This window comes from Macaca thibetana, chromosome 15 (assembly GCF_024542745.1).
Source record: "Macaca thibetana thibetana isolate TM-01 chromosome 15, ASM2454274v1, whole genome shotgun sequence".
NCBI lineage: Eukaryota > Metazoa > Chordata > Mammalia > Primates > Cercopithecidae > Macaca > Macaca thibetana.
This window is the reverse complement of record NC_065592.1, coordinates 83,088,502-83,108,229: the sequence shown is the minus strand read 5'-3', so window position 1 is coordinate 83,108,229 and position 19,728 is coordinate 83,088,502. Positions and strand designations below refer to the sequence as shown.

The following is a 19,728-nucleotide window of genomic DNA, read 5'->3' as shown; positions in this document are numbered from 1 at the left end:
TTGTACATCACCTCCTCCAGGAAGCCTTCCCTGATCACTCTATATAAAGCAGTTTCCCCTTTCATTCTTCTCTTCCTTTCGTAGTGACACTTACCATGCTTAGCACTTCTCTTATTTTTTTACATTGGCATGTGTTTTTACCTGTCTGCACCTTTTGCCTCTATGGAAGCATATCTATCTTGCCCATCATATCACCCATTTCTGGATTCAAAGAAGATGCTCAGTTTAACAATTTGCTCAATAAATTAATAAGTGAAGCCCAGGTCGTTCATATCTGATGCTGTATTTTCTCTTCCCACTCCCCTTTTTAAAGTTACTATTTTAGAGGAATCTTTCAGACCCTGTGCTTTGTACTTTGCACCTATTTCACTTAAGACTCAAAACAACCCTATATCATAGATATTATTTATCCAATTTTACAGATTAAAAACCTAAGATTTGAGAAATTAGGTTTCTTGCCTAAGCCAACACCATAACTGAAACATCCAGGATTTAAGCACACATGTGTCTAATTCCAAAGTTTTTGCTCTTTTCACTCTGTGACATTAAGGAAAATAAGACACTGTTAGAGAGGATGGATAATCTTTCTGAAGAACTGAACAGCAATGATGCTTTTACTTTATCTTCCTTCCTTTCATTTTATTTGTTCATTTCTCCTTCACATACCCACATTTCACATTGTCAAAAACATGCACGATCACTGGCAGAAAACAAGGAAATAATTCCTGTCAGAGGTAGCACTTCCTGGAAACAGTGAAGTCAAAAAGCCACTTTGAATGGCAAGTTTCTTTTCTGTGACTCTCATGGAAATCTCCTCTCTTAATGTCTATATTTCCAGTGCCTCATTGCAGCAGGTGTAGGCACATCACACCCAACCCTGCATCATCAGAGAGATGCCTCTGGACTGGCTGAGAGCTCCAGGGGAAAGGTACTGTGCCCAGAAAACACACCCACCAGCATCCCAAAACTCGGGGCTTGCAAGTGTCAACTTGCAACTTCCATTATGGACAAAAAGATAAGTGACTGGAGAAGAGGACCCCAACCCTAACACAGATAGAGCTTGAAAGTGCCAGGACTAGTCTTCAGCTTCAAATGCCAATGTTCCAGCTCTGGCTAAGACATGGTGTTTCTTGACAACCCAATTTCTATCCAGACCTCAATCATCTGCCATCCAGGAGCCATACTCTCTTTGTCTTCCTCTGCCATTGGTCCTCAAAGCTCTCCATGCCCACCGCAGCTGTTTTATCTCCTTGCATGAGTTGATTTTGTCATTCTGCCAGCTTAATGGTACTTGATAGGTTTCTCAACCCTAATAGGATCAGCCAGAGGGCTCAGAGAGGAAGGTTTTCTGATACCACCTTAAAATATGCTAATGGGCACAGGCATACAGAGGGGCAGGAAGCAGAGCAGATGCCAGGCACAGCACATATTATACACAATAAACCTGGGCATATGCAACCAAAGCTCACCACAAAAAATTCAAGATGGACATGTATCTCTTTTGAAAGCCAAATCATCAGTCAATGCAATAAAGAATAGCATGTTGGGTGGACATCCAGGGACTACTAATGTCATCCATGAAATAGGCTTCAGCTTGGAACATTCATTCATATTCCACTCACATCCCTTCTGAGTCACACATGGCAAGATGAAGTATCTGCCTATTGCCTGCAATAGACTTCTGTTTACCAAACTACTTTTGCAATCATTCATTCCAGAAACATTTATAGAGTGCCTACTACCTGCCAAGCACTGTTCTAGTACCTGTCCTCATTCGGCCTGCATTCTAACAGAGAAGAGATAGTAAATAAAGAAGAAAATAAGTATATGGAAAGGTACCAGGCAATAATATATACAATGAGAAAAAAAAATTAAAAGAAGAACTAATAGAGAGCAATGAGATGGGATGGGATAGGATGAGGTGGGGTAAACTTCAGAGAGGAGGAGCTTTCTGTTCACTGCTGTCCCCCAGCACCTAGAACAGTGCCTAGCTCAGAGTGAGTGAGTGTATATAAAGGGGGATTGGAGAAGCCCTCCCTGAAGATGTGATACTTAAAGGTGAGAACCTAGTACTAAGTGAGGGAGCCAGCTGCCAAGCAAAGATCCGAAGGCAAAATATTCTAGGGAGAGGGAGGAATGGGTGCAAAGGCTCTGAGGCAGGAGCATGCCTGTCGTGTCTGAGACACAGCAAGAAGGCTGGTGTGCCTGGAGAAAAGCAAGTAAGGCAGGCAGTGATAGGAGATGATGTTGGAGAAGCAGAACATGATAAATAGTTTAGGTTTTTTTCTGAGTGGGATGAGAAGCCATTAGATGGTTTTGAGCAGAGTAATAATATCTAATTTAGAGTTTTAAAGGATCATTCTGGCACCTGCCAAATATGTAAACTAGGAGATCATTTAGGAGACTACCAAGTAATGCAGGCATTACACCCTAGTCCAGTGTAGGTGCTGTGGGCTGGGGTGAGAGATGGTGAGAAGTGGTTGGATTGGAAATCAAGTTTGAAGGTGGAGGCAACAGGACTTGTTGGAGATGATGGGTATGAGGGGAAGAGAATAGTTCTGGATCATTTCAAGAGTGATTGGGGAAAATGGAGTTGCCTTCTAATAAAGCGGGGAAGCATGGGGAAGGGGTGGGTTTTTGAGGAAGTGGAAACAAGAGTTTTGTTTTGGACATAATTTTTAGATGCCTATTGGACATCCAAATAGTAATAAAGGAGGCAGTTGGATTTATGACCTGAACTTCAGAGAGAAATTGGAGTGGGAGATATGAATTTGAGACCAATTAGCACATAGGCTGTATTCCCACCATGGAAGAGAATGAGCCTACTGAAGAGGGAATGTGGGTGGAGCAAGGAACCAGAGCTGAGACCCAAGCCCTGTGACATTTATAGATGGGAGAGAGAAGGAGGGTCCCACAAAGGAGACCTGAAAGGAAGCAGCCAGTGAAATGGAAAGAAGCCCAGGAAGATGTGATGTCCTAGACGCCAAGTGAAAAAAGAACTTCCAGGAGAAGGAAACCATCTTGTGCTAATATATCAAGTACTAAAAGGAATAAAAATTTGCCACCAGATTTAGCAAGATGGAGTTCACTGATGACCCTGAGAAGTACAGTTTCAGTAGTGTTATGGAAACAAATCCTGAATAGAGGCCATTCAACAGAAAATGAGACTGGAGAAAGTGGACACAGAATAGAACAAGCTTTTGAGAAATTCTACACTATAGGAAAAGAAAAACTAAAGGAAGACGCTGAAGGAGAATAGACAGCATGAGGTGATATCACAACTCTTCTCCATAAAAAATATACCATGGTCTTCAATACTATTCTATCAGTATTGGAAGACACAGGACTCTGAGGAATCTAAAATAGTCAAACCTGTAGAAGCAGACAGCACAGTGGTGGTTGCCAGGGGCTACAGAGAGGGGGAAATGGTGAGTTGCTAGTCAACAGGAACTTACACAAAATAAGTAAGTTATAGAGATCCATTGTACATTTGTCCTGTAATTAACAACACTGTATTGTACAGTTAAAAGTCTATTGAAAGGGTAGATCTCAAGTTAAATGTGCTTACTATGATTTAAAAAAAACAAAAAAAAGGAAGAAGAAGAGATTTCAGTAGTTATCTTCCTTCTCTTTTAAACCCAAAAGAAATGGCATCAAAATATTTCCTGCCAATGGCTACTGAGGAATAAAAGAGGCTTTGATAATATTAATACTAAAAAGCTGTGTATTAGGTATTAGGCAATATGTGTACGTATGTATCTATATCTATCTACCTACCTATGTATCTGTCTTCCTCTTTCTCATTTAAATCTAAAAACCATTTTAAGAAGTAGGCACTATTGCCATCTTTCTTTTCTAAATCTTAGAGAGGTTAAATAATTTGCCCAAGGGACACAGAAAGTTAAGAAGCAGAATCAAAATTTAAATCCAGCCTTGTTGGAATAAAAAGTTTGAGTTCTTTCCATTTCTCTCTCCCAATGTGAGAAGGACACACTTTTAACTCTTTAGCCCAGAAATCTTACCTTCATATGACCTGATTAGATAGAATGCAATCTAGATGATCTCTAGTTCCCATCCAGCACTATCTTTCTTGGATTCTGTGATTCATTTACATAGAGTTTTCTTTCATATTTAATATTAATTTCAAATTTCTCAGTGAACAGTCATCTTGAAGTTTAGTATAGCTTTGATCCAGTTTATTTTTTCTATTGTGAAAGTAATATATACTAATTAGAAATATGCTTATTATAGAAATTTTTTAAACTATCAAAATATAAACAGAGGAAAAAGAGCTTCCACAGCTCACAAGCACCAATGACTTTTACTGAATTTTCTTCTAAGCTGTTTTTTCTGTGTATAAGGTTTTAGGTTTATTTTACGTTGTTTTAAACACAGTAGTAATCATGTTTTATATATCGATACAGTGAAAGTTTTCATTTAGCAATAAAATATTTGCATTTTTTCATGCTATTTATAAACATATTTTTAAGGCTGAGCCATTCATTATTTCATAGAGCCAGATCCCTCCCTGCCACTGAAAACATTAGGCTGAGTTTTAAACTAGGAGGAAGGTACCAATAGCACCTAAGCCCTTTTAGCCATGGTTTTAGAAAACAGTAGGTATCTGGTTATAAGGATACCCAAGTCTATGCTATTAATATCTTTTTCTTCCATTTCTTCTATAGTTCTCAAAACTTCTTTCTTTAGGATATCTACCTTGGGAAATATAAACTTGAAGGTTATAATGACATCAGTGTTATTACCCTATTAAGAACACTTGAGAAAAGTTCATATTGATTAGCATACCACTCCCACGTCTGCCTAACAAAGGCCTTCCTAAATATTAAGATTGAATGTGAATGCTGTGCATGGACATCTACTGCAGACTGCATAATATTGTAGCATTTGAATGGAAGCAATTGTTAAATACCATAATACAGAAATGACCCTTACTACTTGCCCTTCCCACTCATGAATTTCATATAATACAATTTATTTCATGTCCAGACATTTTACTGGGCAATTTTAGTGAGTGTCTTGGGCTCTTAGGCACCATGGAGTTTGACCTCACTCAAAGCCTACTACAGAAGCTTTGTCCCCTGAATACACAGTCCATGTGAAGGAGCCACAGGAGAAGAAGTCATTGTATGACAAAAAGAAATACGAAGACCCAGCCTGTACTTGACATCTGTGATGAATGCGGGCTTTCGATGATAAACTCCTTCCAACCCCACCTCAATTTGAATTTGCATTCTCCATTAATGCTGGCCCTGGTGAAAATCCCATCGTAAGTATTCTGTTTCCTGGGAATAATACAAACAGCAAGGTTACATACATGCCAGCTGTTGACTAACAAAACAGTGAGCTATTATTGAAGCAGTCTTGGGCCACTGTATAGAGTATTCTTTACATGCAACAAAAGCTATGTTGGGGACAATGTCAGAAATCCGTTAGAACCACCAAAGATAATCTCGTTTCATTCTCTCACTCATACAAACTCTATTTCACTTTATCTTTCTTTTCCTTTTGAATGGTTTTGCAAGCAGTATTACTAATAAATCTATATCTGATCAGAAGCGGTTCATTTTGTAAAATATTATGGAAATCAAACTCTTGATAAATAGTATCTTTTTATTGTTTGAACTGTTGGTACCTAGAGAAACTGTGTCTTCTTGACTGCTTTGCCTCTCATTAGTATTTAAATTTTTTTTTAAATTTTTAATTACTTTTTTTATGCATTTGGGAGCAAGAAATATAGCTCTTGGATTTTGGTGGAGCCAAACTACTTGGAAATATAAGGAGAAGACACACTCACTAGTGTGCTTTTACAGTAGAAGACACACTCTCTAGCCCAAAGCCTAATTTTAAGCAGTTTATAGCCCCCATAACTAGCATTTACTCTGCCTGGAAAGATACTTGAGGAAGAGAGCAACTACTGGAGGAGTGAAGGATTTACAGTAGCAGTTGTTGAAATAACTGGACCTCAGCCTGTCCAACATTCTCCCAGATTTATCACACAAAATTGCCGTATCAGAATGAGACTCCAGGGAGCTAAAACAACCCATTGACAAGCCATTCTGCTTCCTGTTAAGGCGGAGCTAGGTTTCTCTCCTTCTGGACCCTAAAACATTCAAAGCTAGGCCAAGTTTTTAAGCCCCTGGAGGAAATTGCCTGCTTATTATCATTTCCTCATTCTGGTATTATCAAAAAGTAAACACAGGGAAGTTATTTGTATAAAACAAGACAAAACAGTTACTCTTATGCTCCTGTTTCTACTATCGGCTCTTAACGCCTCAGAGTAAATTTTAATTTATATTAAATGTTAACCTGACCAACTCATCTTCTGTGTTGGTCACTTCATAGAAAGTTAAATGATAGGTAACAGAGCATTACCAAAGGAAAGAAACTGTAGAGACCATTGAGATTAAATCTACCCCTTCACTTACAGATGAGGAAACTGGGACTTTAAATAATGACAACAATAGCAACAGCATTTACTGAATACTTTCATTATCCAGGTTACTTTTTAAGCCCATCTATTAAGTTAGTCCAACTTCTCCAAGTATATACCAGGGTCTTTTTAAACTGTTTTTGTGCATATTAATTTATTTTTCTCACAATTCATGAAAGACATAGTGTTTTCATCTGTAAAACAAGAAGTTACGGCCAGGCACCGTGGCTCACACCTATAATCCCAGCACTGTGGGAGGCCAAGGTTGGAGGATCACTTGAGGCCAGGAGTTCAAGATCAGCCTGGGCCACAGAGTGAGACCCCATGTCTACAGATAATTTTGCTTTAATTAGCCCGGCATGGTGGTGCATGCCTGTGGTCCCAGCTACAAGGGAGGCTGAGGCTAGAGGATCCCTTGAGCCCAGGAGTTCAAGTTTACAGTGAGCTATGATTGCACCAAGACCCTGTCTGAAGAAGAAAAGGAAAACAAGAAGTTAGATGACTTGCTCAAGGCAAGAGCCACTTAAGTGGCCTGATATATTATATTGTTATATGTTATTATATTATTTATATTGTTATTTATATTAAATATAATAAAATTATATTGTTATATGAGAAATAATATTATATGTTGAAACATAAGTTTCAACATAAAATATTTATTTTTTATTTTTACAGAAATCCATTTTTCTAAAAGCTTCTATGCATTGACTGTTTCATTCAAGAGTGTTGCAATAGGTCCATTATATGTTAGTAAGGAAAATCAAGGACAAAATATGCTATATTCCGTGTAATAAAGATCCTCTGATTTCATAAGATATTGCATTGAAATGTCATCCCTACAGCTGAAGAAAGGATTAAGAAAATGTCTATTAAATCAAAATCTGAATTGCAGTCTTAGAGTCATAATATGGATCATCTTGATTCAGTGACCATATTTTGGAAGCTAACATTTAAAGTAGATGGTCTTGGATGTGAGCTAACAACTGGAAAGAATATTTGAAATGGGAACTATTCTGGGAAATTCCATTTGTATCATCAGTGTGTGTGTGTGTGTGTGTGTTTAATGTGTATATGTAATTAATGTGTTTGATGTGTATCTAAGTGTGTGTGAATGTAAATGTAAAATGACTTCTTAAAACCTGATGATTTTAGAAACTGTACATAAAGCCCAACAACAATTTGGAGTAGGAGTGAGAACAAGAGCATCCAATATTCTTTCACAAGGCAGTGTATGTACAGTACCAGCTCCTCCCTGATTGTATACCAATTCCAGAAATGTCTTTTTTTCCAAGTCCATATCAGAAAGTGTAGGATCAGTCACTGTAAAAAGGTATGTTTAGGACAATTTTTTCAGAAAACTGCTAAAATACGCTTTTCTGTTAAGTGACTTGTGAGTTCTTTCCAGTGCTTGCCACATTGACACAGGTGGTTCTGTGATTGCTGAGTGTGTTCAATGAAGCAATGCTTGAAAAGCAATTGAACCCTGAGTTGATTGGGCCTATGACAGCAGTCAGTCTGCTTGAAATTACAAGCTGGACTCCTTGAAATGAAACTTGTCATGCCCAGCAAAGCTGTTGACTGCCTCTCACCTCTGAGAATTTTGGGAGGAATTAGAACTAGCCTGATGGATAGGGTCTAAACACCAAGCAACTTGGAAAATGTCCCCAAGCTGGCCCCTCTTTTAAAGCATCTAGGATGCTTGTGGCTGAGGGTTGTTTTCCTTGTTAGTCCCTGGCAGCATGGTGGTTATGCTTTGGGTAGCCTTTCATTTAAAGAGGAGGAGATGGGCCTGTGCAGCAGCTCTCACCTGAAATCCCAGCACTTTGGGAGGCCAAGGAGGGCAGAATGCTTGAGCCTAGGAACTCAAAACTAGCCTGAGCAACATAGTGACACCCCATCTCTGTTTTTAAAAATATATATGTATATATTTTTAAAAGATGATGCAATAATTGATAAGTTAATGTCCTAAGTAATTATAGGACTTACCATTCACATATTTCTCCTTCTGGAAAAGAATTCTTCCAGTTGCCCAATTTATTTTAGGTACTGCCTTACTCATCTCAAGTCTTAAGCCCATGGAATTATGATACCCATATATGGCTGGAACATGGCATTAGCTGCTCTTTCAGACTGACACCATAATTATGAAGAGCCACTAAAATGGTATTTTCTCAAACAGACTCTACTGACTAATAAAAGCTAGGTTTTTCTTTTCTAGAGTGAATAAAAATGAAACCTACTTTATTTTCAAGGAATTAGAATTGTCTATTATACCTGGTATAAACCCATGAATTTTCTTTTCATTCAGAATTTTAGGGACCTATTGAGTAGTATTTAATTTTGTAATTGTCCTCACTGCTAGATTTAGCTGCTAATAAATCCTATTGTTTTTTATTTTAAATAACTATGGCTCCAAAAAAAGTCTCTATTAGGTACATCTTACTCATCACCTAAAAATTATATTTGCTCTTTTAGCTAATAAAATTGCTGTAATGACGAAATTTTTGAGGTTATAAACTTTGAGCTTCATATACCTATAGTTCCTACTGTGCAGAAACAAAAAAATCATGGTGTCCTCAAAGTTTAGTGAAAAAGGGATGATTAAATTTCATCTACCCAATATCTACCCAGTCGTCCAAAATTTGAGATAAAGGGCACAAGTGATCCTAAAGACAGGCACAGTGTATACACACACACACACACAGTCTCCCCAGGCCTTCACACACTGCCTGGCACTTTAAAGGCTCTTCGTTAATATATTTGAAAGGGAGGGAAGAAATAAAGAAGGAGAAAACATAATCAGATGAAATGCAGGGTTTGTATGAGACAAGAACTAAGCATTTGAATGTTTCTTGAATGTTTGTGTGCACCTATCTGTGGATAACTTTAAAGCTAAGGAGTACTTTCCTGCAGTGGAGTGATAAGGGAGAGGTTAAAGAGGAAAGAAACATCTCTCACTGATGTCCATGAGTGAATAGCAAAGTGACAGACTCAGAGACAGGCACAGGAGAGAAAATAATTACGTTGTGCTTTGTGCAACTGTTACCTCACTTAAACGCAGCATGTTTGTAATTTCTAGATAAAAAATATACACCTTTTCGTGCTATTTTACCAAGCCAACTTTTTGGAATTTGACTTTCTTTAACAGCTTGCTTTATTCCATGCTAGTTCTACTTGTGGGCATTTAGAGAATTCTCTATTGAAAAGGCAAAGTTTTAAGGAAATGATGATCAATGATAAAATACATTTGAATAATGTGATCGGTCAGTAGGTGCTCTTGCCAAAGGATTAGAGAGCAAGTTCAAGAGTGTAGTGTAGGCCAGGCGCGGTGGCTCAAGCCTGTAATCCCAGCACTTTGGGAGGCCGAGATGGGCGGATCACGAGGTCAGGAGATCAAGACCATCCTGGCTAACACGGTGAAACCCCGTCTCTACTAAAAAATACAAAAACCTAGCCGGGCGAGGTGGCGGGCGCCTGTATTCCCAGCTACTCGGGAGGCTGAGGCAGGAGAATGGCGTAAACCCGGGAGGTGGAGCTTGCAGTGAGCTGAGATCCGGCCACTGCACTCCACCCTGGGCGACAGAGTAAGACTCCATCTCAAAAAAAAAAAGGCTGTAGTGTAGGCCTGGCTCTTTCTTTATAACTAAGATTCTTTTTACCCTCTCCTGTAAATTGATGGTTCCAGGAAATAAGAGATTGAATTCTGTACTTTAGAGAACAAAGAGAAAATTGACAACGTGTCATGGTTCTTTTCTTCCCACAGCTAGTGGACTTTTCTTTCAAGGGTCCATTGAGTAGAGGAATGGACTATACAAAATAAGGGGAAGTGTGGCTCCAGTGACAAAGCAGCCACTTAAGTTGGCCCAGAGGGCCAGCAGGCCTCTCTGATGACCACATAGGCTCTGTTGCTGCCCAACCTGTTGTTCTTTCAGTAGGTTCTTTACTTGCTCAAAAATAGTGACCAATGACATTAATATGGAATACTACCTCTGACCTCATTGAGGCTTGCAGTCATTCCCCTTCTGTCCCTCCATAAAATCCAAATGAGTGGAGAGACCTGCCACAGACTACGCAGCATGAGAATTCTAGCCCCATGACTTTCAGTAGATAGTCTACCTTTTTAAATCTGTGTTATCTCTACTGAAATAAGAACGATAATAGTGAAGGTCACTGGGAAGATGGAGACTCACACATGCACAATGCTTCAAGGAGTGCTGGACATTGCAGCTGCTCTCATTACTGTTAAGAGCTCACTTCTATTCCTACCTTAAAAAGTCATATTTATTTCACTTAGCAACTGTTCTCCTTAAGAATCTAGATATGTTCAATTCTTAACTTCCTAGTAGAGATTAACAGAAAAAGATCAAATAAAATTAATTAGAAAAAGTTCCTGCTAAGAATATGGCAATGCCTAATTTATCAAATGGTACCTAATACAGATCCCTTAACTACCCAGAATATAGGCAAGAATCAGAAAATAAGAAAATTAAAGGAAAAAAAGACGAATTTGAAGCCTGACATTGATATGAGACCATCCACGCACCAAATTCCCCACAGTCACAGGCATCAAATGCCACAGAAACCACAGCTCCTGTGCTCGGTTTTGATCTGGTGCTCCTGCCCGTTGCAGTTAGAAATCAGGGAGGCACAGTCAATGAGAGTGGTGGGGACAGTTAGTCACACCATTGAGACAGAAAACTATAAATAGCAGACACGCGAACTCTCCCCGTGAGCAGTCCGGGGCCATTGAGAGAGGCCCAAATAGCCTATCATCCCTGACAGTCAATGAGAACATCACTAAGTCACAACAAAAGATAATAATGGATTTTCATCCTACTTAATGTTGTCTAAGAAGACAGATGTGTCTATTCCTTTTCAGAAACGTTTTCATCCAAGAGAATTCACTTGTTTTTATTTGGCATTAACAGATAACCCATATTTGACTAGAAAATGTACTTGTATACAGCACTTCATTCTTCAATATTTCTAAATAAAGTAGGCATCATTCTAGAACTACAATCATTATAATGGGGAGATGTGAAAAAAATGCTAGCATCTGACTGAAGTGGTAAATGTGATTTGAACATTTTTCCAAGTGTTCTTTGTGGAAAAGGCATTGCAGGAAATGGACAACATGCCCTCTACAGTAAAATCGTAACAGAATTGCTTTCTGGGACAACGTTTAGCGTATTTAGCACGTTTAACATTGCCCAGTCATGTGATTCACAAAACCATTGTATGTACATACATGTGTGCACATCTACATAGTTCCTTATTGCTATGATTGGCAAGTGGCTGTGGATAAAACTTCTCTCCAGTTTTACTCTCCAAAGAGAACAATCTGATGAAAGGTTCTATTTTTTTTGTCTGGTATACACACATATTGTTCTATGGCAGTTATCACCTAAAAAGCTGTTGACACTCTCTAAGTTTTGCCAAATCTGTTTCTTTTCTCACTCTTTAGAATCTCCTCCAGGCTGCGATATAGCTCTATTCAAAAGCATTTTAACAAAGAGCACAGTCTTTTTGCTCACTAGAAAAAAAGCAAGGTTTCCAGGGAAGGGGGGCAGTAAAGACTCTACTCATTCTGGTTCCATTGCAGAGTAGAACTTTGTCTAAGTCACCGCCTCCCCATCCCGGCCTCCCCTATCTTCCAGGGTCCTGCCCTGGGCTTATACTCAACCTTTGAGTCAAAAAGGATGGAAGCTCTTGATAAACCTGTCATTTTCCCCCAAAATCATCCTGACTTTCCTGTTTCTGTTAAGAGCAGCCCTTGACCAGACGCAGTGGCTCACGCCTGTAATTCCCACACTTTGGAAGGCCGAGACAAGTGGATCGCCTGAGGTCAGGAGTTCAAGACCAGCCTGGCCAACATGGTAAAAGCCCTTCTCTACTAAACATACAAAAATTAGCCGGCATGGTGGCACATGCCTGTAGTCCAAGCTACTTGGGTGTCTGAGGCAGGAGAATTGCTTGAACCCGGGAGGCAGAGACTGCAGTGAACCAAGATCACACCATTGCACTCCAGCCTGGGTGACACAGCAAGACTCTGTCTCAAAAAAAACAAACAAAAAAGAGCAGCTCCATGCTCCCAGCACTGTGACCGAAGAACTTGGAGTCATCTTTGAGGCCTCCCTGCCCTTTATTCTTGTAAGTCAACACACCTTATGATTCTTCTTGGAAGTCCCTCACACCCTGCTTTGCCCCTGCATCACAGTCACACTCCACCCCTATTCCAGGCCCTTATTATATCATCTCAAGCCTGGTGCAACTGCCCTGAAGCTGGGCCCCACCTCCAACCCTCCTCACCCCACGATTCAGTTACCTCTAACAGTGTTTGACTTTAGCAAGAAAGCCTAGAGAGGCTATGACCATAGGTTAAAGCTGGCCAGACCTGAGGTCAAATCCTGATTCTGTCACTTATCAGCTTAGTGATCCTGAGTAACTACTTCAGTCTCTGAGCCTCACAGGGTTGGTTTGCGGATTAAACCAGGTAATGTATATAAAGTGCCTGGCTCAAGGCCTAGTAGTTAGTGAATCATTGAAGATCATCCATAGCTTGTCCCAGACTTGCTTTCTAGCATGACTTTATAAGTTACCTTTTCTTTACCCAACCCTCCAGCAAATTGAGTATTTGCACACTGTGATCTTAGTGTTCACTTTTCTCTTACCATTTGCTTCTTCCTGCACCTCCCCACCACCAAACTTTGCTCTTGAAATTCTAATATAGTCCACAAAGTCCAGGCCAAATCCTGGTCTTCTCCATGAAATCTTATTGTGTCATCCCAGCCAGAAATGACCTTTGTCTCCTTAGCCCTTAAATTCTTCCCTAGCGAAAATTTTCTTGTGACTTTTATCACAGTTTCTTGATTTTGGTGATATTTGCGTCTCTGTTTCTCCCCAAAAGCAGTTTTTAGGCTACTAATGATAGAGGCTGAATATACATGGGGATTTACATAGACTATTGGTCATTTAACAAGGCCTTAACTATGAGAAAGAAACAAAACGAATTATATCATTTTGCTGAGGATGTATGTTTTCTATGTGTGTTAGTGCCTTCTTGCATTGCTATAAAGAAATACCTGAGACTGGATAATTTATAAAGAACAGAAGTTTAATTGGCTCATGGTTCCACAGGCTTTACAGGAAGCATATCAGCATCTTTAAGGGAGGCCTCAGGGAGCTTTTCCTCATGGCAGAAGGCAAAGTGGGAGCAGGCATCTTACACGGAAGGAGCAGGACCAAGAGAGAGAGGGGGGCAGTGCCACACACTTTTAAACAAAAGATCTCATGATAACTCACTCACTATACAGTACCAAGGGGGGATGGTGCTAAACCATTCATGAGAACTCTGCTCCCATGATCCAATCACTTCCCACCAGGTCCACCTCCAACACTGGGGATTACAGTGAACATGAGATTTGGGTGGGGACACTGATCCAAACTATATCACTATATGTAAGACCTATACTTTCTCTTGCTACAGACCTAGTGTCAAATTAAAACTCACCCGCTTTTACTGTATAATTCGGTAATGATAATGTTAGCATGCATGTCTCAGGGCTATATGCTAAGTACTTAGTGTGCATTATCTCACGTAACTTTCAACAGAAAACAGATCCAATGGGAAGTATAATTACTCCCATTTTTCAGATAAGGAACTTGAGGTTTAGAGATGGCAAAGAACTTGTTCAAGGGCAGATACAGCTAGTAAGAGACAGAACAGAGACTTACATACAAGCAAATTGACTCCAGAGGCTGCTTGCTCCAAAACTCTGCTGTTAAATGGAGAATCGGCTTGAAGAAGGAGCAAGGATATAAGCAGGAAAAAAAAATTTTTTTTTTTTGGAGACAGAGTCTCGCTCTGTCACCCAAGCTGGAGTGCAGTGACGGGATCTCAGCTCACTGCAACCTCCGCCTCCCGGGTTCAAGCGATTCTCCTGCCTCAGCCTCCTGAGTAGCTGGGACTACAAGCACGTACCACCACACCTGGCTAATTTTTGTATTTTTAGTAGAGACAGGGTTTCGCCATGTTGGCCAGGCCCGTCTCGAACTCCTGACCTCAGGTGGTCTAACCATGTCAGCCTCCCAAACTGCTGGGATTACAGGCGTGAGCCAGTCTGGCCACAAGGAAACTTCTTAATGGGGCTATAGCAGTAATCTAGGAGAGAGGATAGTAGCCCACACCTGGGACGGTGAGAAGTGGCTAAATTTTGGATTTAATGTAAAGGAGGAGACAAAAGAATTTGCTGGAGAACCATATGCTATTAGTGGTATTAACTACTGATAATGACAGTTATATTGACAATTACTCTTTACTCTTCTTGAAACTTCCTAACAAGTCTTCAGAGAGGTCCACTTAATTTCTTACACGTGACATGCAACAGTAAAAACAGTCTTACGAGAAACAGAGAGGAAAGAATTACTCCTCTTGGGAGAAAAGCTGTCACTGCTAAACAGTCATTCTAAAAAAAAAAAAACAAAAGTTAGTAGTCCGAAAGTCGTAGCCTATAATTTTTATGCAGTGTTTTGACCCTGGAGTAGTTAGCAACTATGACTTGTGCAATGGGCATAATAATAATGAGAATGAACCCAACTATTCAGTGGTAGAATGTATGGTTCTATGTCCATATTGGCTCAAGGAAGAGAGAGCGATTTCTTGGGTTTAGGAACCCAAAGTAATGACAGAGCTGATGAACAGAATTGTTTTTTCTTTGCCTGAATTCCATCTGAGCTTGAAATAATAGAAAACTTTTCAAAATAAGATTCATTGTAGATGGGGATAATAGGACAGGGCCTTAGACTAATAGTCCCTTTTACCATTAAAAAGAAAAGTCATGTTTTTCCATTGTCAGATCAGAAAATGCAGTTTTATGTGAGGACTTGCATTCTTCCACCAGCTTTAGTTTTAATTTGTCAAGCTGGTTTGTGGGGTAAAGCTACTGGGGCTGCTTTTTGTTTCCTTTTGTATCTCCAATCTTGTCATAAGACAAAGGACGCTGCTTTTGTTTTTATTCTTCTCGAGTGGCCCTAGAAAAATGCCATGGAGAAAGCACAAATTGAAATTGAAAACTGCAAAAAGGAACAGAAAAAAAGCAGCATCTCCAGGCCCTGCATTGTGTAAATAAACAAGGGATTTTCTCTGCCCATGGGACTGAGGACAGACACACAGGAGCAAGGAGAGGAGAGCAGCACCCAGCGCCTGGCAGGCAGGCAGACTTACAGGCAGAGAAGGGTCTGGGGGGATTTGATTTCTGATAAATGACCTTTGTGATTTTCTTCTTTATTTGCCATTGTTTATGACAATAATCATCACGTTAAAATATAATCTCATATCTTTGTTGACAAATGCTTTCAGATATATTAACTCAAACAAAATTTAGGATTGTCTTGCGTCAAGCACAAACTCCAGAATGTCCTGGCATTGGCCCCGTGTCCTTCAAACACGGGTTTGTCCACACATCCACAGAGTAGCCCGGAAACTTTGCTTTCTTTACCTTGTCTCAGGCCACAAATTTACTTTAATACTGGCTCTTATGGCCACATGAGAATGTTCCTGACCAAAGGATAATATCTCTTTTGCCTATGATTAGCCTACAAGGCTACAAGCAAAGTGAGTCCTAACTCTTTAAGATCTGAGTGTCCCAGGACAGCACTGAGCCTGTTTGGGCTTACTGGTAAGACTGGAGATATGTATTAGGAAGAAACCTGATCAGTCTCTGGATGGGAAATAACGCGGAAACATACTGGTACCACAGCCCAGACATTGGGCAACTAAAACTCCTTCCCTGACTAACCTGAACGTAATTGGGAGTGGTCAGTATCAGATATATTCCGCGTCTAAAAAGTACAGGCCAGATTTGGACTGAGATTGGAGGAGTTATTCCACAAACATTCATTGGGTGCCCAAAATGTGCCAGCCATACTACTGGGTAAAGGGGATGTAGAGATAGAAGAGATGGAGGGGAAGATCCTTGCCCCTTCTTCGAGCTGATTCTCCAAGTAACAGCAGAGTTTTGAAGCAAGCAGCATCTGGAGTCAATTTGCTCGTGTTTGAGTTTCTGTCCTGTCTCTTAGTAGCTGTACCTGCCCTTGAACAAGTTCTTTCCCTTGCCCTCCAAGAAATCAAAGGCCATTAAAGGATGCAGATAAGCAGTAGGAGAATGAGCCTTCAAGCCAGGCTGTCTGGGCTCAAGTGTATGTCAGCCTTTCCTGCCTGCATGGTTCTCCATGTGGTGTCTAATCTCTTCCGCGTCAAAGTCATCAGCTGAGAAATGGGAAGAGTAACAGTAACTAAGGAATATACTTTTGTGGGAATGGATGAAGTCATGTTTGTGAAGTGCTTGCCCAGTGTACGGCACGTTGTAAATACACAATCAGTGACCATTAGTAATGTTGTCACCAATGTTGGCATCATTTTTGCTGTGATAGAGGCATATTCACATAGTTCAGAGGCAGCATGGAGGCTAGGTATCTAACTCAGGCAAGGCATAATTAGCACCAAGATAAGCTTGCAGAAGATAACTGTGCCTCAGCACAAGGAACAGATAGCCAGAAGGAGTTTCAGAGACCAGACAGACAAGCAGAGAGAACAGACTGGGCAAAGCTGCCACAAAGGGAGAGAGAGCATGACCAGGAAACACTCCAGGGACAGCAATGGAAAGGGAATTAGCAATTACTCAGCCCATGCTAGCTACTAGAAATTGTGCTGTGTGACTTAAAAAGATGATGCCACACAAAGCTTTGCAATAATCCTGAGACAGAGTCATCCTTTTTTCACAGAGGTAGAAACCCCAAAGCTCAGAGAAGTGCAGTAGATGGCCTAGGATTATACCACTACTAACTGGCATGATTCACTTCTGCATCTGTATGATTCAAAAGTCCATGCTCCGTACACAATCTGTCCTCTCTGAGCCACAGTATAAAATACATCTGGTTGTTGGGAGGGGCGTGGGAGCTGTGGAAGATGAGAACCCAGGAGTTCGACCAAGAAAGTGCCAGTGTCTACAGTAAAAGGCTTGAGCATTTCCCTGGGCCATGAGCATTGATGAGATATTATCAGCCTAGGAATAACAGGTTTTCCTGAATAGGGGGAGGGTTGTCATGTGACACTTAACCGACTTCGTAGGCATAAGAGCTGGGTGGGTCTAACTGGCTAGGCATCAACAGTGTGGTATTTGTGGCGTAGAATAGAGATCATGGTGCCATGGTCCAGCTGAAAGACAGGAACATTTTTAAAATGGTAATTTGCCCTAAGCTAATGAACAGATTCCATAAAACAGCAAATGGAAATAAGATTTTCATATGGTATCATCCATGAAAACCAAAATCTCTTCTTTTGGATGTTGTTAAGGAATTAATGTATGAAGTAGGAGACAGGGCCTATTAGATGCCCTAATGCTGATTTTCTACCATTCTGAGCCTGAGGAAAGAAAATCTATGGCTTCTAGAGCTTAAAAGATCTCCAGTCACCACCTAGTCAAACTTATTTTTTTTGCAGATGGTAAAACCAAGGTTTAGAAAAGGGACGTGATTAGGCCAAGATCCTTCCAACACAGGACATCTGCCATCTGCCATACTAAAAGGACCTCATCCTGTCAGTCTCACAAAGAAAACCTGGGAAAGTAAAGGCAATGACCAGTGACACAGGCTGAAATGGATGTTTTCTTCCAAAACATTTCCCCCGACCTCCATGGCAGAGTCTCTCAGAGGCTCTAAAGGGAGTGTTATTTAAGCAGCTTTCTCCCATTGCTCCACCAGGCAAGGTGCAGAAAGCCAGCTAAGGTGCCAAAGGGGCAAGAAGGCAGATGCCTGGCCCTCAGCCAGCTTATACACCCTGCCATTAGGATGTTTGTCTCTAGTATTCTTCATAGTTGGGCAGGAAGGGCAGAAAAAGTAAAATGTATCTTTTCCTAAAGTAATCAGAAAATCCAAACTGCTATTCTTCGTAACCTCAAAGGTCCCTTCCCTGGTTCTGATTCAGGGTTGCCCCACCCAAGTGAGATAAGGGTAAGACTGGCCCAGTAACAAATGGTATGACCTCCTGGTGGGCACATCCCCAGAGAGGTAAACCAAGGGCATCCGGTCTACCAGCTGGAACGTGTTAAAATTGCCACCAGGGGAACTGGACTAGTTTGAGTAGGGAGGCAAGAAAACTTCTCGGTCTAACGCACTTTATGATGCCTTCATGACACTCTCTCCCCTGGTGATAGTTTCTTAAAGAAGGGCTCAAGCTGCAGAAGTCTTTGATGTCCTGACAAACATGAAGAGGAAGTACGAAAAATATAGTTCCATCTTGTAATGATGAAAAAACATGACAAAATGTCAAAAAAAAAAAAGAGCTAAAAATGTTTACAACCCAATAAGAAATCCATATGGTGTTGGCCCGGAAGAACTATCTGTGGTTCTGGGTGTTCCTCCTCAGAGGGATGTCTACTAATTTTTTCAGCCATCTGGTTGGCTGACAAGATGGTAGGTAACAAATATTCTGAATTCTGCTAGCCAAGGCCATGAGATATATAAAGAAGCTTCTGGAAATATTGCTGGACCTGTGGCATCTGTCACGTTAGCATCTAGTGAGGTACATTACACAGTTTTGTGATCAATGAAAGAGGTAACATCAATTGCCAGGAAAAGGATTGAAAGCAGGGAAGAGTAAACGACACGTTGTCATCTAGTTCCAACCCCCTAGAGAACCTCAATGAACTTCCCTGTAGAATTACTAGATGAAGAATTTTCACCTGTTTCCCTTTTTTGCCCTCATCGCAAAATCAGTAGAGCTGCTTTCTCCTGTGCTCCCGACATGTCACCTTAGGATCAAAGACTGCTCTCTCAAGTATGAAGGATATGTCAATCATAGGTCCAGGGAGGCTTGCTTGAGTGACTGACCCATATTTTAAAATTTTCTCACTGTGATATGTCATACGTGCTTAAAAAAAAATCCAAACCTCATGTTCACTGAATGATTTCATTTGCCCCTCCAATAATATAAGCCGTCTCTGCACTGCATAAGCCATATGCAGCATTCAAAGTGCTAAAGCAAAAATCAGGAAAGTGAAAGGAGGAGAGAGTGACAAAGTCAATATGTTTTTTCAGGACCCCTTTTCCAAGAAATGAGAGCTTAAACTCATTCTGGCAGTTGGTAGTAGTGCAAATAGAGAGGAATAAGAGCTGATTCTGCACATGGCTCCTCCGCCTTGAAGTATAAAGGCTACATTCTCAACATATACACAGGCCTGTGTTTTGCAGTGCCATTTTAGAGCAATCACCTCTCA

General features: G+C 40.5%; 1 protein-coding gene across 22 annotated transcripts in view; it reads left to right on the top strand.

Moving 5' to 3' along the window:
* Positions 1 to 19,728, top strand: part of TRPM3 (transient receptor potential cation channel subfamily M member 3) — a 1,017,461-nt gene that overhangs the window by 836,112 nt on the left and 161,621 nt on the right. The gene's annotated exons all lie outside the window — the stretch shown is intronic.